This window comes from Lissotriton vulgaris, chromosome 10 (assembly GCF_964263255.1).
Source record: "Lissotriton vulgaris chromosome 10, aLisVul1.2, whole genome shotgun sequence".
Lineage (NCBI taxonomy): Eukaryota > Metazoa > Chordata > Amphibia > Caudata > Salamandridae > Lissotriton > Lissotriton vulgaris.
This window is the reverse complement of record NC_141698.1, coordinates 102,386,205-102,402,323: the sequence shown is the minus strand read 5'-3', so window position 1 is coordinate 102,402,323 and position 16,119 is coordinate 102,386,205. Positions and strand designations below refer to the sequence as shown.

At 43.9% G+C, this 16,119-nt stretch overlaps 1 protein-coding gene across 1 annotated transcript in view; it reads right to left on the bottom strand.

The window, feature by feature from the left end:
• The window catches only part of ELFN1 (extracellular leucine rich repeat and fibronectin type III domain containing 1), an 802,098-nt gene that overhangs the window by 394,559 nt on the left and 391,420 nt on the right, over positions 1 to 16,119 (bottom strand). The window lies entirely within an intron of this gene.

Sequence of the window (16,119 nt, the reverse complement as noted above, 5' to 3'; positions counted from 1 at the left end):
GGCTGCAAAATCTATGGCTTTTGAGCTAACATATTTATTTACTTAAAGGCACATGCATCAACCTTTTTTGCAAGCGCAAACGGTGCGATTCGCAAAAATCGTCCGTTTGCGCCCGCAAAAAGGGCCTCTGCGATGCATGAAACAGAAAGGCTCCCGCAATGTAAGAAATTGCAATTAATTGCGATTTCTTAAATTGCGATTGCATTTAAGGAATCACAAATTGTGATTCCTTAAATCTAATGCATTATGAAATCGCAAATAGCGATTTTGCTAATAGGGGGTGCAAATCACCTTCAATTTGAACTTGATGGTAATTTGCAAAACTTTGAAAAATGCACTAAAGTGCATTTGTCAAAGTTGTAGGTTACACACACACATGCCTTTGGGGCGTGTGTGTGCGCAACATGTGTGCACAGTTCAATTTCAGGGGTGCAACAGGGTGTCTTTTTGACACCCTTGCACCCTTGAAATTGCATGCAAAATGTGCGAGTACCTAGTGGTACTCGCAAATTGCGCATGCAATCTCCCATTCATTCCTATGGGTCTGTAGGCCCATAGGAATGAATCGGAAGGCATTCCTTAATTGCAACTCACAGTTTGCAAGTCGCAATTAAGGAATGTTTGGGAATCGCTCATTTTATAGCGATTCCCACATGCATAGGCTTTTGTGATTCCTTAATTGCGACTCCTTAATACTCACAATTAAGAAATCGCAAAAGCCTACATTGATGCATGTGTCCCTTTGAGTTTTAATAGACAGTTTCGTGGCTCCTTTTGTTTATTTCAGTGTGCTACCTAAAAGAAAGAATGTGTGAGTTAACAGAGGGTTATCTGTGATTCGCCAAGATGCCCTTCTGGGTGAATGCGCGCTTCACAAAATACACGTTATGTTACACCCCATATTCATTTGTCATTATCCCATCTGGAAATGGTAATTAGATTCCAGTAAGGTGCAACATATCAATTTTCACTAGAGCTGTGCAAAATCATGATTTTGTTTCTCTCAAAGTTCACAAACATTACACGAGACTGCAAATTTTCACCAAGTGTTCTTTCTGGTATCTCGGGTTAAAATTGAGTCCAAAGGCACATAACTCATGTTCAAAAAACATGAAACATACCAGCAGAACATTGATTCGAACTGAAAATGTCTCCCCCTGACACAGTCACCTATTGGCAAAAATTCTGTGCAATTTTGTCTGTAAAAGTTCATGAAATTTGGAGAAGGAAGGTTTGCAGTGAAATTAATCATTTAACCCCGGAAGTGTTCTGAGGGAAGTTCTCCAAACCCACTTGGAGTTGCTCGGCCTCTGTCATTCACTGCAAAACTAGGCTGGTGATTATACAAAGTATTTTCTAGGAATCATCTTAGCTCGTGTCAATCCTCCCATTAGCTGAAAAAGTGGCAAAGTGAACGACTAGTTAAGAAGTTATAGGGTCGGTGGTCACTGGCCGTGCCTTAGAGATAGATATGGTTAAAAGTGTGGGGGTGTCAGGCCTTTTTTATGTTCTAATTTCTCCATTGCCGGAAAAAGAAATACAGTTCCGCTCTCTCCAGCAGGTACCTTTATGCCGGAAATATTCAGGTAAAATCTTTTGAATTAATTTTACCTGATTTTGTAAGCTTATTCTTTTTTCTTTCCTATTACACTGAGGCTGATTGTTCCTCAAAGCTTTTAGACAATTTATAATTGAAAGAGCCAAGAGCAAAATAAAATAGGCTGGTCATTTAGTTTAATCCCAAAATGTAAATCTGCCCACAATGTAATACATTTCATTAATTTATTGCCGGTTTCCAATCTAACATTTACCCATTGTGCTTTTTTCCTTAAGAAATGGCTCGCGTGAATCAGTCTTCGAGGGATATCAGACGATTTGCCATCCTAATATCCAGTCAATTACCAACTTTGGCTGAATTCTCTCTGGTAATCAGTTCCCACTTTACGCACTTAGCTGGATTCCTTTATTCTCCATTTCATACATCAATTAGAGGTAAGAAGTCCCAGAGAGGCGGTACAATACGGCAATGTGCAAGAGACTTGGCCGGCATTGATACCACACCACGGCAAAGAATAACAGAGCGCAGGAAACACCGCAAATGGATCTGCCTGAATTTGCTAAGTGGAGTGGGCTACATTAATACCGTCCAGTCCAACCCATTTGATAAATTGTAGGGATGATACAATGGCATAGGCACTAGCAACGAGGAAGAGGTTAGGAGAGACATCTAGTCACAGACATATTAAAGTTTAGTGAGAATTATGTTTAGGCACAAAAAACACAACCTAACCATTGACAAATGTTTCTCCAAAGTCACATTCATTCCAGTAGAATGATAAAGAAGATATTTTTAAATGGCAGCATGCCCAACACAAAATGGCTGCCCCAGAATTGACTACGTAAACTGGACCTGGGTGGGTGGAGCATTGACCCTTTGCCACCAACAGCATCCGGCCACCAAAGAAAGAGCACACACTAACTTGAAAATTGATTTTAGGAAGGATGAGTGCAGGGGGGAAATAAATGGCGCTCAACATGAAATGTCTCATGGGAAAAAGCAGTATTGGGCAGTAAGAGAAAAATACTGCAAAACGAGACAAGGAGGGACACAAATGATTGTGCCAATTGTTGTGCATCATTCAACTTCTTAAAGGGCCAGCCTCTGCTAATATGCTTGGTTATATATATATCCTTCCAGCAGTTTATTTATCTTCTCAATAATGATCATGTGCAAGACTTAAATATTCTTATAAATCATTTTATGTGTATATAATATTTACATTTTTAACAGTAATAAATGTCCCCGTCTTCCCTCGAGGTCAGATGTCCGCAACCCACTGTGATGCCTCCGTTTGAATACGAAGATCCTCTTTGTCGGCTTCCCTTGTCTTTTGACTCCACATCCATCATTCCACCGGTTCCGTTACTGTCACCATGCCCGACAGGCTTCATCTTTGGTGAAGAGCTATTGTTCCTACCTCAAATCAACAACACAGCTAAAATGCACTCTTCCACCCCAGTGGAATCCAACATTAATGTCAATTGATCCCATTGACATTTTCAAAGCCATCTGCTGGCTTGACATCTGCTGCGGGGGCCACGGTGGTCTTTTAAGTTGATACACGACAGGCTACAACTGGACATCAGTACCCTGACCATCTCCCCTCAACCTGCACAGGTAAGATCACACCACCTATACTCTGATGGTTACATATCAAGCAGAGGGATGATTTGAAAACTATCTGCCTTGTGCATAAACTGTGCATTGTGGTACCTCGAACCAGGGCTCGAGTCGGGGTACCACGCGGGTGGACGGCATCCCCCAACCTTTTTTACCGGGAGCTCGATAAGTGGAGCCACACATTCACTCTTTGGCCTCTCTGGGGCGAGATCAGAGCCCAATCAGTACGCTGCTCACGCGCTGCCTTCTCTGATTCAATCGTATCTAAGGGGTGAGCGAGGGGAGGCAAGGGGTCTGATGGTGCAAGCCACCTTTCGTGACGTCACTTCCTGTCGTGATGTCAGCATCCCCCCACTTCTTTTTTTAGGACTTGCGCCCTGCCTCGAACTACTTAGTAAATCTGTTGCTCACCTACCACCCAATCAAAACCTCATTTCCACCTCACAAAACAACCGGTCATTCCGGCAGGGGTGAAACATTTGTTATTAGGAGAGAACCCTTCAATGTCAAGGTTCTTTGCTATGGAACTCACCGCCATCCAACTCAAGATTGACTCCTGCATACAATCGCAAAGGTCTGAAATCTGTGACCCAGGCCACCCCTTTAGTCTGAGGCCCCTTGTCTCAGTTGTATGATTCCTTGATCGCCTCCACCTTAAACCTTGTGCTGGCGTAAGTGCTGTGATACCAATGTTAGGCAGGTTCAGCGCTGTACTATAAGTACATAATAAATAAATAAAGTTGCATAAGTAAGCAGGGCCCATTAACACTACTTGAAGCATACTTTTCATGCAAACATATCAAGGAGAGCATTTTCAGAAATTCACCAGTGGACGTTTTTTTCCCATTTGCAGGCTGTCATTCTGACACTTTTCAGGTATTGCACCAAAACTATGCACAATGGACACAATTGCTATGCATTCAAATTCATTGTTTCGGGATATGGTGTTATGTTTTTGCATTGCTGAGTCAAGGAGAACTTCTAATACAATAGGGTACAAAGCTATAGTTTTACAGCAACTCTCTCCTTTTTTGTGGTCTGTAGCAAGGTTTTTGCATGTGGTGTTTGCTAAAGTGGTTGTGTGTATTTAACTAAAGGTTCACTGTTCTACAAACGTCATGCACACGCTTTCCAAACATAGACTTTTACCTACGGTGTGTGCGTCTGGTGGTGCCACGTCATCCATTACCAGTGTGTCTGTAAAGGTGCAGAAAGCCATCACAGCTGGGGTGTAATGACGATTCATCTTAGAGGTATCACAGCTGTATGGAAGCCTTCACCGTTGATTTTAAGCAGCTTCACACCTACAGGGCTGGCACTACCATAAGGCAAGCCTTGGTAGCCTGGTTGTGGTACCAACAAGTGGGAGCATTAGAGGGTGCCTGACTGCAGGCAATAGATGGAAATAGGCCCAATTTTTAGGTTTCGCCTAGACAGCGCATGCGCTGTCTCTGCAAGACATGTTGTTTACATACAGTAGGCTTAGAGCCCACCCATAGCTTACCACTTGCTAGCTTCAGCGTTCCTCTAATTTCCCTCACTCGCTGTTTGCCACTGCAAGGGGGCACCATGTCCTCTTCTTCTGTTTGGCCCTCCCCCGGAGCATGGACTATGTACTTGTATCCATCCCCTACTCTCATTTTTGGAGCTACTTTAATCTTTTTGTTCAAGTACGCCCATATAACTTCTATTCCCTTCCACCCTCCTACCCTGTACTCTGTGCCACTGCACTATACGCCACCACCCTATATGCCACTGCACTATATGCCCCTGCACTCTACATCACTGTACACTACAGCACTGTACTGAACTCTGCACCACCATGCCAGTCCACTCTACTCTATGCCACTCCACACCACTTTATGCAACACCACTCTACACTGCTCTACTCGCTGCCATGCCATTCCACACAGCGCCACTCAGCCCCAACTCTACTCTACCCCACTCTACTCTACTTCACTCTACCACACTCTACTCTTTGCCACTCCAGGCCACTCTACTCTACTCCTCGCTACACCACTTCTGCCATTCTAGTCTACCCCACTTCAATCTACACCACTCCACTCGACTCTACTATATGCCAAACCACTCTGTGCTACTGTACTGTATGCCATACCACTCGACTCTACTCTATGTCACTCCTTTCTTTGCCACTTCACTCCACTGTATGCCACTCTACACCGCTCTACTCTAAGCCACTCCTCTCTATGCCACTCAAAACCACCCTCACCACTCCAAGCCACTTCCCTACACCACTACACACTACGCCAGTCCATACCACTCTGTGCCATGCCGGTCCATTTCACTCTACTCTACTCCACGCTGCTGTCCTACATAGCTAAAAGACATTGGCAAAGCCAATAGCTCTTGCGTAAGCAAAACTGTTTGGCTTTGCCAATGTTTGTTCTACATGGCACTTGTAAAGCAGTAGAATTCAAATGTGTCTGTTGGCTCAAAATCACCATGCGATCCACGCCCAAACCATCACCACTAAACCAGTGCTGACTCCCACATCAGAGACAATGTGATACTTCCCAATTAACATATATAAATAAACAAGTGATGCCTAAGCAGAGGGTTGAATGACACTTTTCGCCCTAAGTGGGGTGGGTATGCCCAGACGTGGGTCTCTTGGTCACTGTGCCACTGGATTCAAGCTAGCCTGGCTGATGAAGGGTGACATACCCAAAACCGGGTCCCAGGAGGCTTGTTTCTGGTCCAGGGAGGACCTGTCTTGGCAGTTCGGTCTGGACTGTTCCCATGATGCACAGGGTCAAGAACGATTTGCATATGGTTGGGTCCAAACTGGGGTGGCGTAGTGGGCAAACAAACTATGGATTTAACCCAGATCTCTTGACTGTGGGAGAATGTTTGAATCATTAAGCATTCCGTTCATCATTTCTTGCAGTTACACATTCCCTCTGGAGGTGCACAAATGCTCTTAGACGCAATTCATGGCCACAGGAAGGTTGACCTCAAGTGAAGAGGTGGGCAATGTCAGAGTGATAGTTCACGCAGATGAGTTGTGGGCAAGTAGAGGGTGTGCCAGGTGAGTGAAGAATTGTGCCAGGCAGAATGGAGGCTCTCTAGGGAATGGTAATCGGAATAGTGAGGTCTCCCAGGGGAGAGGAGAGGCATGCCAGGTAGAGGGCATGTGGGTCGGCGGAGAGCAGTAGTCGGCGAGGGAGAAAAGAAGAGGGTGACAGGGAGGGTGAGAAGAAACATGGTCCAGGGGAAAGGTCAGATGAGGGCCTGGAAAGGGTTGAATGTCAGAGGCACACATGGCTAAACCACACATGCCTACACAGTGCTGCTCGAACAATGAATGCATTACCACGCATGCCTTTACCATGCAATTTTGTGGTAAAGGGATATGTGTAGTAAAGATCACACCCCAGCCCCCCAACACTTAACCCCCGAGCCCTAAAAACTACCCGACTCTCCTTGAGCCCTAAACACTACCCTGACCCACCCCAGCCCTAAAAACTACCCTGAGCTTTAAAGACTACCCGACCTCCCCCAATCCCTAAAAACTACCCTGAGCCCTAAAAACTTCCCAGACCACAGATACGCACTAAAAACTACCTCGACACCCCTCGCCCTAAAAACAAATCAAAACTTCCTAAGCCCTAAACAATACCCCGACCCCACCCTGAGCCCTAAAACCAACCCTGAACGCCTCAGCCCTGAAAACAAACCCGCCCCAGCCCTGAAAACTATCCTCATCCTGAGCCCTGAACACTACCCCAACCCTTAAAAAGGACCCCTCAGCTCCCCCAAAATCCGTCCCCAGCCCCACTTACCAGACCACGTCCTCTCCTGATTCTTCCTCTTCTTGTGCCCGCCCATTGCAGCGTCTAGACCGCGCGCTGCCTTAAGCCAGCATATATGTAGTTTAGGCATATGCATGGGTAAGGCAAGCATGGTTCTGCTTGCGGGGAAAAGGTATGCGCGGCAAAGACCATGTTGAAAATGCCTTTTCCTCCTGGAGAGGTGCCCCAGCACTGGTTGGAGGCAGATCTGTGGGAAAGGTATGAAAGCCCCTTGAGAGGTGAGATGTGCGATGGTGGAGGGTAGATACGCGAGGGGAGAAAGGGCATGGGCCGGCAACGGGAAGATGTAGCCAGTGGATCGGGGAAGCTTGTCTGAGGGTCATTAGAGGGGTTGAGGTGGGAGGCAGAGGGAGGTGGTGGGCCAGGGAAAAGAGGGTCACATCTGGGGTAGGAGATTGACAACTGATATGAGATGGACCAAGAGAAAGAAGAGGTTAGGTGTGAGATGGGTAGACTAAGATGGAAGGTAGAAGGGTCAGTGGAAAGGAAGGGTAGACCAAGAGAGATTCAGCACAAGAAGATGTGAACCAGAGGTGATGGAAAGTAAAGTCGTTTGGGCAGCAGTGGCCGGCACAAGTAAGCGCGGTGAGGCGGGCGTGGCAGGGGGGAAGCCGACAGACGACGGAATAGATAATATTTATTTATTTAGTTATACCTATCCCGTCGTTTGTCGACTTATCTACCCTCCCACCCCATCCCGCCCCCGCCCCACCGCCCTACTGCGCTTACCAGTGCCGGCCGCCGCGAAGTGCGGGAGGAGGTGCGACGGAAGGAGAGGTGAGGTTACCTGGAGAGAACACATTGAGGGGGGGGGGGGTGATTTGGGTGCACGTAAGTGCAAGGCAAGGACAGAAGCAGATCGTAGGTTTGTCTTTAAAGAAATACAACAGAAGATTGCCACCATCTTCAACCATCAAACTTCTCACATGAACCTTGCACTCCGAATCTTCTCTCTCGTCTCCCACAACTTTCTCCACCATCCTTCCGGAAACCTTCAAGCTGCACAATGAATTGATTTAAATGCAAATCCTACTCCTGGTGCCACATTTGCAATTTAAAAATCCGAGACCTGAAACATACTGCAGGAGTAATGGACCACTAATATTCTGTAAAATACATCTCGAAACAGACAAAAGAAATGCCTATCCCCCAAAACAGTATTCGTTGCTTGCACCTATTTAAGAAAAGGTGACATGGAAAATAAAGGCAATCTATTTACATTTCGTTTCACTGCCTCCCGCGCTCAGCTTTCTAATGGAAAAAAGGTGATTAGCGACTTATAATGGAATTACAAGGTGACTTCAGTGTAGGTCTATTTGAAATCAAGTGTTTCTCATTAACAGTTTGCTCTTAATTAAGAAAAATCAATGACCATCAATTCTTAATACTCCAGGGGTTAATCGGCTGGTGTCAATGGAGCGAGCCGGGTGGACCCATGTGATGTAGCATACATGTAGGAAACCAAGTAATATGTAACATATGCCCCGATGGTCATTGGGGCCAGTTTCGTTCATTCCTACAGTTCTAGTGCTAAGAAGCCCCAGTACGAGGTATTTACCCAATTTTATTAATATTACTACAAGCTCACATGTGTTTACACAATAGGATTTCATAAAGAAGGCAATCGGATTTCAACAGTAGATTTATATTTTGGTTTTTATTTTTTTAGTTGCATTTTTTTTACTTCTTTTATCAATTCAACATTGGTTTTGTAATTGTATGGGCATTACGGTATACAAAATTAAAAGAGATTCTCTAACAGTTACCTCTGTGCTCTCTGTTTCAGTTATGTTGGGTTGTGTGACCAAATGGTATTTTAAAGTTTGAGTGCAAAGAATATATAAAAAAAAGAACGAGAAAAGAGAGCAACGAAATATACGGATACATTTTTTCTAAAAACAAAATTGCTGTGTCACAGTTAAGTAGTTCCCTGGATCCAACTGTACATTAGATTTAGTGAAAAAAAAGAAATAAAATCATACCTTGGAATTATTGACTCTCACACTTTTGGGAATTCCGGGTGCAAGAATAGTGCATCTTTACTCGAAAAATGTATAACCTAGATGTGAAGTTTACAGAATCGAATTCAGTGACATATTTATTAATTGTTGGTTTTCATAAAGCTCACTAATCTCCATAGCAACAGGGTACCTTATGATCAGGGCCACTGGAATTATGTCAACAGACATTTTCGCATAATTATCGTTTAGATAACTTTATTTCGGTCAAATAGACCATAAAAGTGTACAGAAAATCAGGACATTTTTCTGTGAGTTAAAACAATAAATTACGTATACAGTAATACCTTAAGGATAAAATAGATTAAACCAGAAGTTATCAACGATACAGTATAATAGATATGTACAGGATTATAAAAAACTTCTCCTTCTGTGCCACATGCTCAACAGGTATCGTGATACGGCAAAGACAATTGGGGGATGTGTATAGCATAATTATAGCTTTGCCTCATTTGCCACATAGTGCATCGTCTACCGCATAATCTGCAGATTTTAACAAAACAAATGTGGTTCTACCTCAAACGGTTCAAAGTTACTAAGAATGCAGTGTCACACGTTGCTGCACGGCAGAAAGCCCTTTGTAAAGCTGGACTAGCCACCTTTCTGTTGCTTGTTGCAATATTTGGATGTTAAACTGGTACTAATGAGGTGCAACCAATTCCCAGATAGTGTTTATGCAAGTTTAAAAATGAAGAAATATTTAAGTGATACTATTACAAAATATGCCGCATAGTGCTGCATAGCTTGCCTTTTCCTGCTGCATAATGTGGAGAAGTGTGGCTCACTGGTTAGAAGCGGCAGACCCTGAAGCAGAGGTCGGCCCGGGACCAGGGTTCAATTCCCAACGCGGCAGGGTCTTGGGTCAATGTCCGCGGACTCGATAATTCTCGCCTAGGTGCCTACGCTAACCATGGGTCCCACTCTGCAACTCTGGGCAATAGCTTGCTTAATCTCCACAACGGCTCTAGCAGAGCTGGGGATGCCTGGCTTCACCTTGGGGGTGCCCTCTCACAGGGAAAGCCAGGACGGGTTCCCCAGCGGTATACAGCGCCAGGACGCCACGAAACGAGGTAACAGTGCGCTTTACAAGTATACATACATTGCACATAATGTCCTCAACCCTGCCACATAAGTTGGCCCTTTCCTGCCACGTGATTCCAGTAGCCCTGCTTATGATCCTGAAACGAGTATGAGAGGTCCATCATTATGCATCAGCCAGCAAGTCAACGCCACAGCAACTGAACCCAAGGATTCAACAGTTCATATAGCACATTGCAAAAATGTCATAATGGGATTCTGTGTCCCATGACACACAGGCAAGCACCTATGGCTAAAAAGGTCTGAACCACCATTTAGACCATCAAGGCCAAGCAACTCATATGATCAGATGCAAGGCAACACTAATCCTTCAAAGTCTAAGGCCCTGGGGTTGTTCAATGCTGTGGTGGAGACTTTAAGCCTGACCCACTGCTGGAAAACCATCAATCACTACACTGGTCACAACTTTAGAGTTATCACTGGAGCCACCAGTGCTTACAAGACACCAACATAACACATTGTGGGTCTATCACTGTCATCAGGCCAACAGCGTATTGGCGGGTGGATGATTTGTTGTTGACACAAACTAAGGGCGGCGGCTCAAGCTAACAAGATATGTGCTTCATTTCCTCAATCACTACCATAGCACAAGAAGTCTACAGTTGCAACAGGTGCTTACGTAAATGTTGGACATTACAGCCACGATCGGGTCATTTTGTTCTTAGCTGTCAGTCGAAAGTCTCTGGTCCTGCGGCGCCTGTGCTTGTGTTTTGATGTCAAACTCTGTTGCTGCCCTGGCATGCCATGCTGTGAAAATGTGGTCACTCAGAACAAAGTGTACTGTAAAGTAAAACATGGCTGTCAACCTGTGATTTATGGGCACGTGATGGTTCCAAACAATACAGCTTTCTCAGCATCCAGCCTTCAAGTGCCAAGAACTGCAGAGACTAACTGTATCAGCAAGAAATTCTACTTAAAATCTGAAGTCCTAGTGCAGCGTCACTGGTCACCTTCCATCCCACTATTCCATCAGGAGGAATATTCACAATAGAATGGCAGAGCGCGGTGTTACTCCACAATTGGTAGTGCCGTGCTCTAACATTCTGAAAATGCGGGGTTGTGCCGAATTTACACTAATACTGGGCACCCCTGCGTTTCCCCTAGTGCTAAATTTAGCTGCCAAGCGCCAACGCAGGCACGCATATACCATAGTGCAAGGGGGTCTGCATTACAGGGAATGAATATTCCTGTGCAGTAAGGTGTCCCTTCCTGCACATAAATAATCACTAATGGTGATTTGTAACTTCTATGTGTGCTGCAGAATGCAGTTGCAACTCGTCATTATCTAATGATTGTTTATGTGCAGGAAGGGTCACCTTCCTGCACATAAACAATCAGTAATGGCGATATGCTCTTTCAATCAGTCAGTCAGTCAAAACTCTTTATTTCGATTAATTAAAATCATAAAAGAAGCAGCAATACATACATACATTGTGCATAAAATGGTATGCGTATTTGCTCTTTCAATGTCTGCTCCAGTACCTCTGGGTCGAGTTTGCCATGTAAGCGCCGGTGTTGACGATTAAGGGTCGGTGCCGAACACCGGAAACCACTGGCTCAAATTAAGCACTGTGGGGTCCCCCAGCTGAATGTGACAAGGGCCTCCTGAGTCTTCCATATTTCAAAAATATTCAAAGGCTTTGGGCAGAAATTGGGTCCCTCTGAAGGGTTAGAGGACCCCTGCAGGGTTGGGGAACCCACTGCGACCCAGGGGCTGCAGGGGCCTGTGTTACAGCTCTGCCTATTATTTGGCATCAGCGGGTGAAGTCTGGACTTCCCACTGTGCAACAAACTGCTACCATATCACACATAATGTTTATCACATAATGTTTCCCATTCTTCCAGCAGGTTTGTCAATAGCACGCACCACTGCTTGTTCATGCTCAAGTGAATACATGTGGACATTCATATTTAGATATTATCTTTCTAATGCAACTCAGGCCAGTTTTGGTTAATAAGAAAAGCCGCATCACGTTTATCACCCAAACAGTGTATTTTGTATTCACCTGAGTGTGTGGCAGAAGTTGTCTGGTGCAGGAACTATTAGGTAACAACTTCTCTGCCGCGTTTCTAGTACGCGGTGTAGTGATGGGTTTAAACTTCTGGCTCTAGGGCGGACATTACTGAACAAAATGTCAACCCAAACTGAAAACTGTCCCGGTTATACCACACGTACAAGCCCTTGGACAAGCTGCTGGAAGTCTGAGATGCATCACTGATATTCTTGCTTTTAACCCCTTTGATGCTGATGACGAGCTGAGCTCGTCATCAGCCACGGTGGTCGTGTGCGGATGACGAGCTGAGCTCGTCATCTAACGCGGCTTTTAGAAAAAAGCAGCGTAGCGGAAAAATAACCGCCGCAGCGATGCGGTTAACCTGCTATGGTATACAAGCAGCACATACTCAAGTGAAGTTACTCAACCAAGATCATGGGTCACAGGGCTGCAAATTATAAGACCCTCTTCTAACCACTGGCCTGGTAGACACTGTTTTACACATGCTTTTCTGTCATGCTGGTTCCCTGCTTGGCATTTTTCTAGATATAGAAAGCTGAATGAAATTTGCTTACATTACTTCATATCACAACAGGTATGTGTCCTATAATGCAATTTTTTAAAATTATTTTATTATATTTTGGCTATGTAATGTGCTAAAACCTGACAGGCATCAAATTCGAGTGCACATTTATTTGTTAAATAAATGTGGACATATACGAGTTATCCCCTCTTCTGTTCTCAAAACCGAAAATAAATATGGATAAGTACCTATGAGATGGCTAAAAAAGAAATATGGATAAATACAGACAGAAATGTAAAACTAAATACCATAAAACCAGGAGCCCTAGACATAATGTATTACATTAAAAACCTGTTATTTGCTGCTGGTTGTTTTGAAACAGGTTTCGCTAACATTGTTGCTATCCCCTTATTGCAGGATAGAGTGCTGAGAGATAGGTGGGTCAGGCTGTTCTTACAGAGATATCATGTCATCACCATTAGTGTTTCCTCTTTTTCTATTTTGGCTGCACTGTACCCTCCAAATTCAGAATTCCAGTTACTCAGTACTAGAAAAAATCCACATACCGTCTTTATATTAGGTGGTTAAAGCTGCAAAGCATTTAGGTATAGATGCATCAAAGGAAAAACCGGTCGCAAACGGGCAGATTCTCAGAATCTGCCCCTTTGCGACTAGTATTTTTGGATTTGGGATGCATCATCCCAAATGCAAAAATCGCAATTTAAGAATTCGCAAAATTGTGATTACTTAAATTGCAATTGCATTTAAGGAATCTCAAATTGAGATTCCTTAAATGCAGTGCATCAAAGTAAAAAAATTACTGTTTTCGCTATTAGGGGGAGCAAATTACCATGAAGTTGCATTTTTCAAAGTTCCATTTTACACGCAAGATGTTCCCATATGCAGATTTCAGGGGTGCAACAGTGTGTCCTTTTGACACCCTGGCACCCTTGAAATTGCATTCTCAATTTGCGATTCTCTAATTGAGACTCGCAAATTTAGAATGTCTTCCCATTCATTCCTATGGGCCTCTAGGATCATAGGAATGAATGGAGAGGTATTCCTTAATTGCGACTCGCAATTTGCGAGTCGCAATTAAGGAATATTTAGAAATCGCTAGTATTTTTGCGATTTCTACATGCATATCCTTTTGCTATTCCTTATTTTTCGCTAAGGAATCGCAAATGGCATTGTTGATGCATCTATATCTTACCCTTTAAATTGTCGAAGCTTTTTTTTAATTTTGCAAGGCCTATGATTTTGCTGAAGACTATTAAGTTACCAGAAAACGTGAGAAAGAAACTTCAGATACAATTTGCTTTTGAGTGGAAAAAGTCCCACAAAAAAACATAAAATAGAATTTCAGTGCGAGATTGAGGTCTTTAAAAAAAATAATAATAATAATAACTGCAGTGGTAACAGGGCATGAGGAAAGGCTACCTAAGTCGACTTACAATTGGAAAGCGTAGTTCTAGAAACATCCAAAAACATTGTCAAAACTGTCTCTTCCAACATCATGCAGCTATCTTCTGGCAGATTCTCCTCTCTAGTAAGCATGGGCGAATTTTGCGGATCTCGCGTTCGCGAATTTTGCGGATTTGCGAACTCGCAATCCGCAAAATCCGCGAATTCCCGCGAATTTGCGGATTTTTTTTTTTTTGTGTTCGCCCGTGTTTCTGCCAGTTCGCGAGGGTTTTTACAATTTCGCAATTTGCGAACTTACCTGTCGGGTCGCAAGTTTTGCGAACTTGTTGTTTCTACGTGTCCAGCCTGTTTGGGACACTCTTCTTCATCACTGCCACTCTCTGTCACCACTGCCACTCTCTGACTACTCATGCCACCCTCTGGCCCACCCATGCCACCCTCTGTTTCATCACCACACCCTCTGGTTGTCCAGTGTACATTATTTTCGGCAAAGCAAAGCACACCTTCCCTGCCTCAAGTGACCTGAATTAATTTGGGGCTGATTAATGTGTCACAGAATATTTTTTTAGCTGGCACCTGCTTCCTTAGTGCGCCCTGATTAGTGATCTTTTGCACTTGCTAAGTGCTTTCATTGTTGCAAAATTAGTTACAACACCTGCCCTGCCCCAACTGACAATAATGAATTAGGGGCTGATTAATGGATTTTAACTTCCAGCCTGGCTCCTGCTTGTCTCCCTTCGCTGTAATTCAGGACCTTTGTGGCATATGTGTAACTATTCTGAGGTTCAGAGCAGGGTCACATAATAGTTGCAACTGGCAACTGAACTCTGGAGGGGCCCCTCAGGAAGCACTACAGGAAATGGCTACTAATGATGAGCCTGAACTTTTGAACCTGGCAAGTAGTTTCAGTTTTGCTAAGATCGTATTTCTGCAATTTAGCACTTATTCGCGGGGCGCGAAGTTGTACTGGGAAGCCGCGAACTCACGCGAACAGTGCGAGCAGTGCGAGCAAAATCCGCTGCTCGTGGATTTGTGGATTTTGCGGGAGATTCGCGAATCTCGCGAATTGCGGATTTCCCGAAATCCGCAAAATCCGCGAGCGAAACGGATTTTCCGCCCATACCTACTCTCTAGCAGACTTTAAAACTTTCCCCTCTAACACTCTCTCCCCGTCAATCATCTTGCTCCAACATCCAAGAGCTGTAAAGCAGTTTCTGGTGGCAAACAGCTATATATTAACACACAAAACAGAGCCAAATATAAAATATTCAGCAGCTCTACCTTTGCTTTGTGATGAATTTGCACATTTAGAAAATTTCAAGATGTATTGCCCTTTTTGTGCATAAAATATCAAAGAACTCAACCACTGACATATACGGTCATTCAAAAATCCACAGAAGAAACTGCACCCAACTACAGGTTATACAAGGGTAGGCACAGGCTGTGTTTTTATTGGCACAGGTGGGTGTTTTACCAGTTAAGTACATGACAAATTCCATTAAGAGACTAGCCTATTGCTGAAAGGGGATTGGTGGGGGATGGTGCGCTGTCCGCCTCACAAGAGCCTGGGGAGAAAGGCAATGTTTTTTATGGATGTTTTCTTTTATTATACTGAATCACCCGAGATAAAATTTGATGAAATAATTTTTCTTCCTCTCCTAGTGAGCTGTATTATTGAATGTTTTGAAAATATAGATAAAAGTATTTTAAAAAAAATAAAAAAAAAGCTGTCATAGGTTGTAGACAGTTGCAGAAAAAAAATTACTCAAAATAAACTCAAACTCCGTCTTTCTAAACTCGCTTTCCATCCACTGCTTTATGTATCAAAGTGCTTGAAGGCAATTCAGCCTGCTGAGCTGTTCCGTATGGACCTTTTGATTCAATAATTTATCTGTTCATTCATTCTTCTTGAGGTGAATGGACTTGCCGGTGCCTCAGATGTTCATCACATGCTCTGCTTCAGAAGTAGGCATTATGCTCGCCTCTGTCTCGGCTGTGTGTCTCATGCCCCTCTCAAGGATATGTCTCATGCTGTGCTCTTTCTGCC